This window comes from Hyalella azteca, unplaced genomic scaffold (assembly GCF_000764305.2).
Source record: "Hyalella azteca isolate HAZT.00-mixed unplaced genomic scaffold, Hazt_2.0.2 contig5386, whole genome shotgun sequence".
In the NCBI taxonomy this organism is placed as follows: Eukaryota; Metazoa; Arthropoda; class Malacostraca; order Amphipoda; family Hyalellidae; genus Hyalella; species Hyalella azteca.
In genome coordinates this window covers 1-13655 of record NW_025935579.1, presented here as the reverse complement: position 1 = coordinate 13655, position 13655 = coordinate 1, and the positions used below count along the sequence as shown (strand labels likewise).

Here is a 13655-nt window from a genome sequence, read left to right as displayed (position 1 = left end):
GAAGGAAGCGTTTGAAGTAAAAAAAATGCACCTAGCTGACTTGACACTCGAATATCTCCATTTATTTTTTACCAGACCGAATTACTTAGAAATTGTTCGAGTGTTGTTTGCAAGTAAATAATTTTTTTATGAGGGACAGAGAACGCAGTTGAGCAGCCGTGCGCAACAGCTTGTCTTAAGGAAGAGTTCGCTGGCCAGATTATTTTATTCACAACGTTTTCCAACTCTCTACCAGAAATATAGTGTGAAGACTGTGGAAAAAAACGGAACACGGAAGCGAAAATTTCCATAACCGTGGAAATACCTTAGGCCAAATAGTCAAGAAGCAACCCCCCAATTAACCAGGCGTGGTAAACAGGCCGCAAGGCCTTTTACACCACTTATCAAGTATCAAGTATAACAGTATATAGAGGCAACTCTGGAAAATATTTATCGGCAAGATAATCTAGGTAGCTTATTATAATGAAATGGATCGTTGCAGCTGCGCCTATAAAGCTGCCAAATGAGAAATGCGTACCTAGTATGTATAATGAACATCACGCTTACGAGAGTATAAGACAAGGAGAAGATAAAATTGTTTGTCATGATTAACTTTATCTGAGTATTTTTAGTTTTTAACTAAGGCAGTCTTGTTTCATCAATGGTATGGCAGTCCTTCTAGCATATAATATTAATTATGAATTATCCTATACAAATCTATAAGGTCACCACGAAGACTTCCACGATAAATAACTCAATAAGAAACTTCCGAATCGTTCTCTACGTGAATTCACGCCTTTTCGGTCTTATCAAGCATATTTTCACAAGAAGCTTTTAATCTTTATATCCGTTTAATATCTTGCTTTTACCGTCTGCCTAAATTGCTCACTACCTTGCACAGATGTAAAATACTTATTTATATAATTAACACAATTCAACTGCTATACAAAATATAATGTCGCTGACTTGGTTACTTATATAATAACATTCTTGCACGGGTTGTGGTTGAAGGCAAGGGAGGTGGCATGAGTTCGTTGCAGTGAGTAGTATTCGCTGCAATCAAAGTAGACATTGGACGCAAAATAAAAAATCGCAAGCAAACGAAAAAAAATGCAAAAGAGAACGCAAATTTATGCATATGAAGCGTAGTGCCAAGTAGAAGAAAAGAATGTTGGGACTAGATCCTAGTGTCTCCTACTTTCTGTGGTTACTGCTGGTGCAGTCATCGAGTAGTGAACGCACAATCACGCTCCGCAGGGCGCAGCGCATGATGCGCGATGCAAATGATAAACTACTCGTAGTTTAGTTTCCCCTACTCATAGAAGGCTCTAAACGAAGAATTAGGAAACAAAATTATTTAACGACGCAATTTACAGTCATCGTTTCAGGTCACAGATTTCAGGTGAGTGCTTTAGTTTTTCATTATGTTAAATTTTCATTCTTTTCATGCCTCTTCTATCTATTCCCCTGAAAGAAATAATCATTACTTTACCATATTGGTAGCAACTAATAAACTGACGCCTATTCCAACATTGTTTTTACCTTGGCAATGAATCATGCTGACAAGATATCAAGCTGATAGCCTCAGGAATTTCAATGCCGAATTCATGCAGCTTCTATGTAACTATCCTATATTTTTATATCAACGTAGGGCATTTTTGTTGCATTTTCAAGCTTTGCAAAGTTATTCTAGTTACTTTTTAGAATCTATCACGGGTTGCAGCCACATTTTATAATTGCAATGTTATTTACCACGTTTTTCTTAGCTTCGTTTCGTGTCTGTCTGTCTGTCTGTCTGTCATCATAAATTCAAACCTTAATTTAGAACACTTCTGAAGATCCTAGAACTTTAAATTTGGCATGCATATCCTTATGTTGCCTAACAATTTAAGATTTGATAAACAGAAATAATAAGTAAAAAAATTTTTTTAACTGAAAAAATCATAAATAAAAATTCACGGTTTGGAATCCAGTTTTTTCTCGAACATCCAGACTAGCCAACCCTGTAAATTGATTTGAATTGCTAAAATTGCTAAACTAAAAAGTAGAAAATCAAATATAAAACCATATTCAAAAACCACGCTTTTCTGGTTTTTACAAAACTAAAAATAATGAAAAAAATTAAAAAACGCGTTTTCTTAACGGACAAAAAAGAAAAACATTTACTCTTACATAACATTTTACATAATTTGAATGTTATGTGTAATGTTATGTAAGTTTAAATGTTGTTCTTTTTTGTCCGTTATAGGAAAACGTGGTTTTTAAAAGTTTTTTGTTTTATTTCAGTCACCTCGATCGTTGAAGTTCTTGAACATTTAGTAGATTTGCATGAAGTCCATTCATGAATTTATTAACTGTGTATTGAATAATTTATTACAGATGGTAATGTTGTCGAGAAGGCACTTAAAATAAAAGTTATTTACATCAATAAAGATGAGATTCTAATCTTTGTAAGTTTTTCATTTTCTAATTAGCTTGTGCACAACAAATAGGATTGACCACCAGGATTTTTTGTTCCAGATAAGAATAGGTAAAATTTATGTGCTAAATAATATAAATAATATATGTAAATTTGTTTAAAAAGGTGTGAAATTTCGTTAATCATGATGCACTAGAATTCTTTATTGTTTCAAATCGTCCAACGTAATTGCTGCTCGTAGTCACGTGTTTCTTGTCATTCATGAACATTTGCTCTTAGCGTGGTGACAACTTCACATATTTTTAACTTCAACAACGACAGTCCAGACAAATTGCTCTGTACTGAAATACCTCGAAAGTCCGTACATTGCCTTTGTTTCAAAAGATGGGAACAAATGACTTCAAAGGTTTTCTAAGTAATAGCCTGAATGTAAAACGAGTTCATCACTCAATCGCCAAATAGAAGACTTCAGATATATCATAAGTTTTATCCAGCCCATATCCCGATACGATAATGTATCGCGGATGCGCACTCAAGTATAGTCCGAATTTATTTACAGCGCCAACGAACCTGCATGGTGTATTAACCTGTATTAGGGTAAACCCTGGAACTTAAAAATATTTCTAACAAATAGCTTTTTTCAGTTCTCATGCTGATTCTAAGCGAAATTCATATCAAATTTAAGAAAAATTCATATCAATTCTCAGCGGAATTCTTATCAATTCTCAGCGGAATTCTTATCAATTCTAGCCGGAATTCATATCAAATCAATGTCCACACCCTCGTGTAACAACTAGCCCAATTTGATCACAGCAAAGAAGATTGAAATGAATGCAAACTCTGGGTTTAGTATAACAAAACAGAAATATAGTAAAGAATAATAGAAATCAGTTCAATATATTTTTTTTCATCCTACGCGCATTTGTTAAAACCCTTGTTTCTACTGCTAAAATAGCCAATTGGTGACATATAGGCATTAATAACGTAGTTATCAGAGCACCAAAAGTCCCAATCGAAGTTGCGGACTTCGAACACGCCAGCAAGCAATCCGTGTCAATAATTTCTTATTTGCAATGTTAATTAAAAAATCACATGAATATTTATTGTTCCAATACATGTATATTTATTTTCCAATAAAAAGTCCGCATCGTTATAGGGATTTCCCTGATAGTCATTGCCGTCCCTACCTTTACACCTAGCATTCTATCGCTGTAATGATCGCCGCACCTTTCAGTTATATTCTCATCTAATCTGTTATCGACTACTTCCTCCACACCAGTGGCACAGCTGATGTCATTAAAGCTATGTAGCAATTATGAATATCTTTAATAAGTGTGCTCATCCTTTGCAGAGGGACTGGTAACATGGGCATTTATTTCAGAAACTGGAATTAGTGCATATTTCAATCCCAGTTTTAATATATTTCATTTTAACATCAATAAGCGAGTAAAGGAAATTATTTTAAACATGATTTGTTTCATCGGTCTATTGCAGAGGTGGGCAGTAGCGCGCTACATGTAGCGGCCGCTACATTTTCTGTAGCGGTAGCGGTAGCGGCTCTATATTTAAGGCACTGTAGCGGTAGCGGTAGCGCCCGCTACATATTTAGGTAGCGATACGAGGTTTTGCCGCTACAGCGCTACCGCTACATTTATAGATAAAGCCTTTAGATTTTAAATATATATTTTTTTAAATTGTCTTACGCAAAAATTATAGCACGCACAGACATGCGGTAAACTGCGTTAGACGCGCCTTTTCAGCAGCTACAAAATGAGTCAAGAAAACGGTAAAGCCAAAATTTCCGATTTTTAGGGTAGCCGGTCCCCTTAATAGTATTAAATATTATTTAAAAACCAGCATGATACATACATAATACAAATTACAGAATAAAACTGTACGAAAGATTTCGGTGTAATGTTGTCAACCTCAGCCTGTTACTAGCGTCCATTGTTAGTTGTTACTTGTTAAGTTGTTACCAGTTACCACTTACAGGTTTTTTTATCTTTCAGTTTGCTTACAGTTATTTTACACAGTTATTTTTATGTTTCACCTTCCCTACATGGATGTCTACTTTAATCTACCAATCTCAAAAATAATCCACATATATATACAAAAAAAGACTGATTTTTCTCTGTATATGTGGATAATTTCTTAGATTGGTAGAATAAAGTTCACATCCATGTAGGGAAGGTATAATATAAAAATAACTGTAACTTTTATTTGCTGTCTCTAACCCTGGGGTAACCCATACTAGTTCGGTTAAGTTAATTGCAATAAAGTTGCATTGATATGTTTTAAAAATGTTTTATTATCATTGAATGTTAATGAGTAAATCCCAATAGCAGAACAATAAATATTTAGAGATTTCCAATAATTTTGGCCATTGTAGCGGCTAATGTAGCGCGCTACATTTTACTGTAGCGGTAGCGGTAGCGCCCGTTATAATCTAGTGGGTGTAGCGGTAGCAGTAGCGTCCGCTACATTTAGAGCATGTAGCGGTAGCGCCGCTACATTTCCAAGTAGCGCTGCCCAGCTCTGGTCTATTGTTACCATAATGTTGTAATATTTTCATAGCTTACAAAATTGAAAAATGCCGCTGTGTCTTGAAATGAAAATAAATTTTACCGGCACATCTGACTGCTGGTGAACTCAAGCGTAAACAGAAGGTTGAGGTTGTGAAGTAGTCAGGGAGTGGCGAGGAGTCAGACTAAGCGAGGACTCTACTCTGTCCTTCTATACTGCATTACTCGCATTTTCTACGATTAGTTCAATTAGTTTTTCATCAGGCTCAAAATCTTCAGCATTTATTATTAAAACAGTTGTTTTGATATTTAATGAAGGTAAAGCAGGGAAATCAATTTAATCGAAACTTTGGACGAACATAACTTTTTATAACAAATTCCTAAGTCTCATTTAAGATGTTTTAGAAGAAGCCTTCGGAACCAATATTAAGTTTTTTTAAAGGCCTCCTACACTCACCATTCCAAAAAAAGGAAAAGAATTGATTTTATTAATTAAAAACAGGGAATGGTTTCATGTCAATGATCAGGGCCCCGACCTTAACGCCTCTGATGGTGGCCTACACCGACTCCGAGGGTCACTGAGCTGTGACGCGAGCGAGGAGCGGGCCCACGTCGAACTTTTCTCTGACACTGCAAACTGTCGTCCTCGGCCAGTCGTACATTATGTAAAACAGCATCAACTAGGCCACGGACGGAGTGGAGTGACGATATGAACGCAGGGAGCGCGATGTCCTTTGACATACGGATACCCAGACCTCCCAGCCGGACCGGTAACACAGCTTGTTCAAGAGATTCGCGCTTAAGTTTGTGTTCAAATCCAAAATATTTGGGATAGCCAATATGAGCCAAATTTATGAATTTAATCAAATAAAATTAATAAAAATTTGAAGTTTGGAAGTCGCAAACTTAACAGGTAGAGGTAGCGATTACCTCGCATCCCATTTCTTGTTACATGGTTGCGAACATTTCAATTCATGGCATTATTTGAATTAGTAGATTATCCTTGTTTATCTTCAAGAATTTGTCAAAAAGGTCTAGGATAAATGAAATAATGTTGCAATTCAAGGAAACTAAATTTATTGTTATTAATGTGACGAAAAAATTGTAACAGGATCCAGTAATGGATAAAGTACATCAATGCTGACTAGTCATCAGGCATGCAGCCAACCCACCCCATTTTCCATTTCCCTCTCGGCCCTACTTTCTTCCACCTTAACTCGCTTTTGATCTCAGGCGCGGTGAGTTGGTATCTTAGTTCCATCACTGCTCAGTTTTATCCGTATAGCATCCAGCTGTACATATATATGTCGCCTTTCAAAATAGCGTTTTTTGTCAATGTATCTGTACCAGTTGTTACACTAAACACAGATTGTGATGTACCAGTTGCGTTGTCCAATCGTTCTTTTGTGCGATTGGACAACTGGTCAACTATATCGCCTTCAATTTCAAGCTGCGCTATGACCAGGTGAACATATATAACGCTTGTCAAATTTTTTAACCCATAAATTTCTTCGATGTGGTTTGGAGGCAATGTAGTATTTTGCACTCACGAAGAAATTAGTCGTTAATAGGTTATTTGCTCGACCTTGTCTAGTTTTTTCTTGATAGAGCTAGCACCGGATCAGATGTATTCATGAGCACATATATATTAATTAAATGAACGTGTAGATAATTAAAACCAAATTCTACGTAAGATCTTCTACATATAGCTGTTCATACATTGATTCTATATTCAAGTCATTCAATTTAGCAATTTATTTCTTATAACAAATACCTCTATTAATAAACATCCACATGACACTAAAATCACGCGGTCGAACTTTGTCGGTAGAATCATTACCATGAATCTACTCGCACTTCATAAATCGCTAGATGTCCCGTGAGTATACAATATACATTTATTAATCAACAAATGATCTAATTGATTAAATTTGTACGGAATACTGTTGAATTACTTCCTTATATTAGTTACTTCATTACCTAAGTTTAGTTATATAAATGAAGGTACCTACAGCAGGTTACTGCAGGTACTATTCACGGTTATGCCTCATCTGAACGAAATTATTATTATCTGAACAAACCTATCACTGGCAGGTAAAAACCCAAAGATTTTTTTAGAAACCGAGGACCAGAAATGAGGAATAGAGAAATAGAGTTCAAAAATGAGGAAAATGTCACTATATTTCACACTGTGGTTCGCAAACTGTGGCAAGCCTACCATAAGAACGCAGGGCATATCATGTGGTGTGCTTTCGCTTGCATGATTGATTTTATGCTACCAGTTTTTCATTTACCAAAAATGCCACAGCACAAGACTAAATAATCTGTTAAAGATCCACGGCTGTTGTTATTCACGCAGACTTTGTATCAGTGGCTCACCATTAAATTCAAACCGCACTTCTACGGCACAAATTATTAGCATAGTAATTATGTACTAGTACGTAAATTAAAAACGATTATACATATAAATGCTAACGTAATATATTGTTTTATGGTTGGTAGTACGCGTTGGTATCTTATGCTGCCAGGCTACTTTTCGAGACCTTGTACGCGATCACAAAAAGTCTGAGCAGCACTGATTTAACCGGACAAACAGCCTTACGTGCCCTTAGCTTAGCCCTACAGTCAAAATTGTGAGAAGATTAATAATGAAAAAAGATTTAGATAACATACACCGACATATAGAGTGGTTTAGATTGTCTATCACCAAATCGATCGCCGAAAATTCTTGTTTCAGTTGAATATTGACTTTAATATATCGTTAAACCGAAAAGGATCACTGTCTGATATGGCAAAGAAGGGCGTTCTCAAGATCATCTGTCTCTGGGCGTTGTGAATGACTGTGAATGGCGGTCAACTATGAATGGCGCAATAATTGATGAATCTGCGGAAAACTTCTTCTTCAGCAGTTCCTTCCAGAAAAAAATTGTCTCGGATGATTCAGACATCTGCCACTAGCGGCATTTTCCAGTCCCCGGAAGTGGCTTTCATTGTCTGTCGATGAATAAATTATAGTTATTTTATTTATATTTTATTCACCAGTAATTTTGCAGCAGCTTTACATATAACCCCTGCTATATTTCTTGTATCCATATACCTATAGATAAAAAGTTGTTAGCGTCACGTGAAATAAATTACTGGCAGTGTTTGATCGACGTGGCTGCCACGAAATACTTTCTTAAGAAAAATAAAAATTTAAATAAGAAAAATGTTCATTGGAGATGACAGCAAGAAATGAATCTCAAAACACCTTTTATGTTTATTTAATTATTTTAAACTTAGCGTAAGATTTTCATTCCAATAAGTTCAGTTGTTCTATTGTGTTCATTTAGTTGTGTACAATTAAAAATTAGAATATAGTCCCCTGCTATCATGAGAAAAATTATAATGGATTCTAGAATTATTATTTTAACATTCCTGGTCGCATAAACCTGAGACTAAATAATTATCTTTATTTTTTGCTAAGTCTTTTGATGAAAACAGGCTGAAATTCTGACAGTGATATAAATTCCACTTAAGTTAACTTCATTAGAACGAGAACAAAGTTTACCTCTTTCATGTGGGCGTGGACCAGCCAGCAGAGAAGAGCTTTGATGGTGGCAGCGATGACCAGGATTGTGCCCAGGATTGCAGTGAGCGGCATGGGGAGCAAGGTGAGGCTCAGCACCAACAAAATCAGCACCACGATTACAGCCAAAATCATCCACGTCAGAAAAGGAATCATGAGTCGTGGTCGCTTCTGAAAACAAGATTACAATTAGTTAATAATACGTCTGCGTGGATAACTCATCAATACGTCTCGTGGTATACTCAATATACGCAGACTCAATACGTCTGCGTGGTATAATCATGGCTTATACAAGGTCCCAGAAGGATTACTAGAATTTGAAACAAGAACCAACACCAGGGGCCACGGCTATAAACTAAAAAAACTGCGTTGTAACACATCCATGCGACAACATTTCTTCTCGCTTCGAGTCACCGACATGTGGAACAGCCACCCTGATAGCATCGTTGACGCTCCGAGTAAGAACGTCTTCAAGAACAGACAAGACGAAGCTATGCAGGAGCATATGTTCAGTCTTAAAATGCCTAGCAAATTACGGACCAGGCAATAAGTCCAGCAGCTATCTCAATCAATCGTCAGTTATGGAAAGATCGGGTTCCAAAGGCCGGATCCCTTGTGAATCAAGTCACGAAAAATTCAAGAATCAGCAACAGGCCATGGGCCTATTTCTTCAGTGTCGACACTTCTATTCTATTCTAATACGATCTGTGATGTTATCAGTCGTTAGAAAATTTTAAGCCATAGAAATTTTCAAATATTAAGTTTGCACTGAGATCTGTTTATGCAATTACAATAAAAATTCTCTTTATTAGAAGTAGCACTGAAAAAATGTTCGAAATATCACACATTGAAAATTTTCTGATATGCAAAGGGCATTTTTGTAAACATCCGACCCAGCTAACATTTTGCAGAGGTAATGCGAGTAACAGTCAAGAGAAAGAGGTTAGTGAAGCGAGAAATTTGCACACTAAGAAACTTCTAAAATTTTTCATATACATTGTCCTCTAAACTTAGTTTGTAATGAGGGTTTCGATATCATAAGTTACCAAAATACAAGAATGATGTGAGAACACCCTGTTAGTCTGACAAGTGTTGTTTGTAAGGCAATGGAATCTGTTTTGAGGGATAGGATTATCGATCGCTTGACTGTTCACCATCTCATACCAGATTGTCAACATGGTTTTATTGCCGGTAGATCCTGCACCACTCTAAGTTGAACGATTGGACTCGCCTGCTGGACGAAAGGGAGCCAGTGGATGCATTGTACCTCGATTTTGAGAAAGCATTTGGCAGTGTTCCGCATGAGCGGCTGTTACGTAAAGTTAAGTCTTTGGGAATTAAGGGAAACGTACTCCAACGGATCAAAGATTTTCTAGTCGGTAAATGACAACGTGTCAGTATTAACGGAACCGTGTCAGACTGGACATCAGTGCGTGCCACAAGGAAGCGTTCTTGGGCCTATTTTGTTCGTTGCTTTTATAAACGATCTGCCAGAAGTAGTGTCCAGCGTGTGCTCCATGGATGCCGACACAAAATTTATAATACAGTGAAGGATGCGTCAAATAAAGCGTAATTACAAGATGATCTTGACAAAAATTTAATAGAGAATGTTCAAAGACGTGCAACAAGGATAATTCCAGGCTTGAAGGGCAAGTCCTATGTAGAAAGATTAAAGATTATGAAGCTTCCAAGCCTCAGTTATCGACGTCTGCGTGGGGACCTCATTTAAGTATACAAGTATACTCATGGTTTATACAATGACCCCGAAGGATTACTTGAATTTGAAACAAGAACCAACACCAGGGGCCACGGCTATAAACTAAACAAACTGCGCGTCAACTTATCCACGCACGACAACATTTCTCCTCGCTTCGAATCACCGACATGTGGAACAGCCTCCCCGATTACATCGTTGGCGCCTTAAGTATGAACGCGTTCAAGAACAGACTAGATAAAGCTACGGAAAAATATATGTTCAGACTTGAAATGCCTAGCACCATATCGAACCCGGTGGAAGTCTAGTAGCTACTCCAAACTATCGTCAGTCATGAAAAGATCCGGTCAAATGACACGATTTTAGATCTTCTGTGAACAACGCACGAAAGGTACAAGAATCGGAGACAGGCAACATCTGGTCTACTCTTCAGCGCCGACATCATTATATTATGTTATGTTATAAGCAAAGTATTATTATTATTATGCGTTTCCCAAATGAAAATTTGATCAAGTGAAAAATCATTGGTCATTCTATGGCAAATAAATTACATTGAGAGGCAGTAATAAACTATTAGCACTAACGATTATTTGTATTACTAAAATTAATGTACAAAATATGATTGTGCTACTCCTCACAAAATCCTAAATAATTTAAACAAAAAATAGCTTGTTTCTCCATCATTAAGGGGGGGGGTATACCCTCCGGAAAAACTTCTTTGTTTACGGACGGATCTTTCTGAAATTTCACACATATATGTAAAACTGCAAAAGAATCACATTTTGATTTTTTCGAAAAAATGCTTAGAAAACGAGGGGGTAATTTAAGGGGGTACTTTAAAAATCTATCTCCTCCTATAGAGTTTAAAAGCTACAGCGATGAGACATATACCATTCGATTTGTAAAGACCATACCAATCGAGTAACTAAGCCAGATTTTTTATTTTTGCCTTAGTTTGTTTTTCAACGAATTTAAAATTTTTTTTTTCTTCAGATTACCCCCCCTTTCCCCCCATTTTGAATCCAAACTGCACAAATCTAAAAAAAGGCTTCGTTACTCGATAGGTATGGTCTAAACGAATCGAATGGTATATGTCTCATCGCTGTAGCTTCAAAACTCTAGGAGGAGGACAGCGACTTTTCAGGACTAAAGGTCCTGAACCTGAAAGTTCAGGACAGCGACTAGGAACTTTTCAGGACAGCGCGACAAAGTCCCGCGCGCCTCGAAATAGGCACTCAATGTAGCATGGATACTAAACTACAGGCTTCTGTAGCTTGCTTCCACTCAAGGATGGTGGCAGCGACTTGCAGTACACCTCTGCGTACGAAGCGAGGCGGGTGACTAAGCCTTGATGCCAGAGAACACCATATATGTAGTGCTGGCCGTCTATTTTTGCCCTATCTAATTAGTGGAGGACCTCCCCCCCGCCCCCCCTTCAAAGAGCAGTCGTCATGTACGCTAATGTTGACGTAGAAAGATCGCAGTGGTACCGTTGGATAGCTCAGAATGTCAGCTTTAAGATGAGACTAAACAAGTAACAAAAGCGCAACTCAATCAGACTATATTTAAAATGCTCAGCTGCTAATTACCTTGTATCTAATTAGTGAAGGAACTCCCCCACCCGCCCCCCTTTAAAGAGCCGTCATGAACGTATAAATTCACGTACAGAGATCGCAGTGGTACCGTTGGATAGGGCAGAATGTCAGCTTTAAAATGATACTAAAAACCGAAAAATGCCAAATCCAAAAATTTTTGGATATACCCCCCCCCTTAACATTGATCATTATTGCGTCTCACTATTATTATAATTAAACTCATGAATATGTCACCTGATCGACGGCGTAGATGTAGACGCTGCTGACCACGGTGAGACACGAACTCAAGATCGCTGACGCGACACAGCTCCAGAATACTGAATTTTAAATGATAAGTAGATTTAGTTCGATTTTAAACATATGAAAACTTTTTTCATCCATTTTCCTTATAGGAGCGAAAAAGATTATACCATCATTTTCTTTGCATATGATGTAATTAAATGAGCTTGCGTTAATTTATCTCGTGGGAGCAAAGTAGTTCATATATGCTTCAGGTCAGAGCTGAGCGAGGTAATTTTAATTTGTTTGTACATGGGATAACCTAAGAAATGTTCAAAAGTACTCATCCATGGAGGGCAGTGAAAATTGATGGTAAGACATATCCCAGTTAAATTTCGGAGACGAATTCTGCGCCGTTCACGGCAGAAGAACAGTTTAGCAGCAGCATTGCAGCAGGAATCTCAGGAAACTGTCCCTTGTTAAAAATCGAGACAGGGAGCAGCCGCATATTGGCAGGAATTTCACAGCGTCATATATATAGGCAACGGCTTGCCGTCCGTGTCCGTTTCGAGGCAGAGTGAGAGCAGGATATCAATAGGGGTGAATTGGGGGTTGGTAAGAAGTGGGAGAGAGAATGAGTTTCTATGTTGACAACTGGTTTACTTAAACGTTTTGTATACTATATTTATTGAAATAGCATCGCAACTATATGTCATAACAATGGCAAAGCACAAACTAACTTGTTCACGATTTGTACTTCATATTATACGGTGGCAACTAAATGTATTAAAAAACTTTTTTGTCAAAGAATAGATAAGGAATAGACGAGGAATTGTAATGTAAAGAGAGAGATTTTTCACATGTGAAGTTTATCATATAATACCATATTGTATTTATAATGATCAATCTTCCTCCTGAAAAACTCTGATATACTGGAATAAATCAAACAGTTCGTTACAGATTATAAACTTTAAATATTGATGAGAAATATATATCAAAAATATTCCGAATCAGTCAGTAAAATTGTTTTTTTTAGTTGTGCTCAGAATATTATTATTCTTTTCCACAATTTTCCAATTAACCAAAGTTGAACAATTTATTGCACAAATCGTACTGTAAGAAGGAATTGCAGTGAAAATTTTAAAATTTACCCTAAAATTTCAGAGTGCGGGAGTGTATTCTGAGCAGTTGTTTGGACAATAACTTAAATTTACAAAGTGTGGACAGGCGTCAAATAATTTTTTCAGTGTTTTAATGAACTATTCGGTTCAAGAAAGCATTTTTGAACGACTGTTCTAGAAATTTGACTATTATCATTTTACCCTGTCAGGGCAAAAATGCTGCAAAATAGTCGAATGCCAAACGGCGTTCTTTGTCCGAGTTCGTCATGGCGTCATTGGCGTGTACTGCCGTGTAGTAGTGCCTCCGGATTCAAAATGCATGAACGTTGTTAATTGTTTACGATGGGAATTGGGAACAAGCACAAGACACTGAATGTGTTATCTGGAAGAATTGACCATGATGTCAATAATTTAGTAGTGACTGTAGTGTAACTGTGTGTGGTGATGGTCCGCCGAACTTGTTCGAACACGGAACATCTGAAGTCGAGTTGCAGCAGTGCGGGAGTCGGGACTGATGG

The 13655-nt window shown here is 37.1% G+C and overlaps 1 long non-coding RNA gene across 1 annotated transcript; it reads right to left on the bottom strand.

Moving 5' to 3' along the window:
- Positions 1-6014: 6014 nt before the first annotated feature.
- LOC108668999 lies at positions 6015-12116 on the bottom strand. The gene is made up of 3 exons (XR_001930630.2): positions 12032-12116; positions 8471-8659; positions 6015-7914 (listed from the first exon to the last, which is right to left on the bottom strand). It is a non-coding gene; the product is annotated as an uncharacterized LOC108668999 (long non-coding RNA).
- Positions 12117-13655: the final 1539 nt, after the last annotated feature.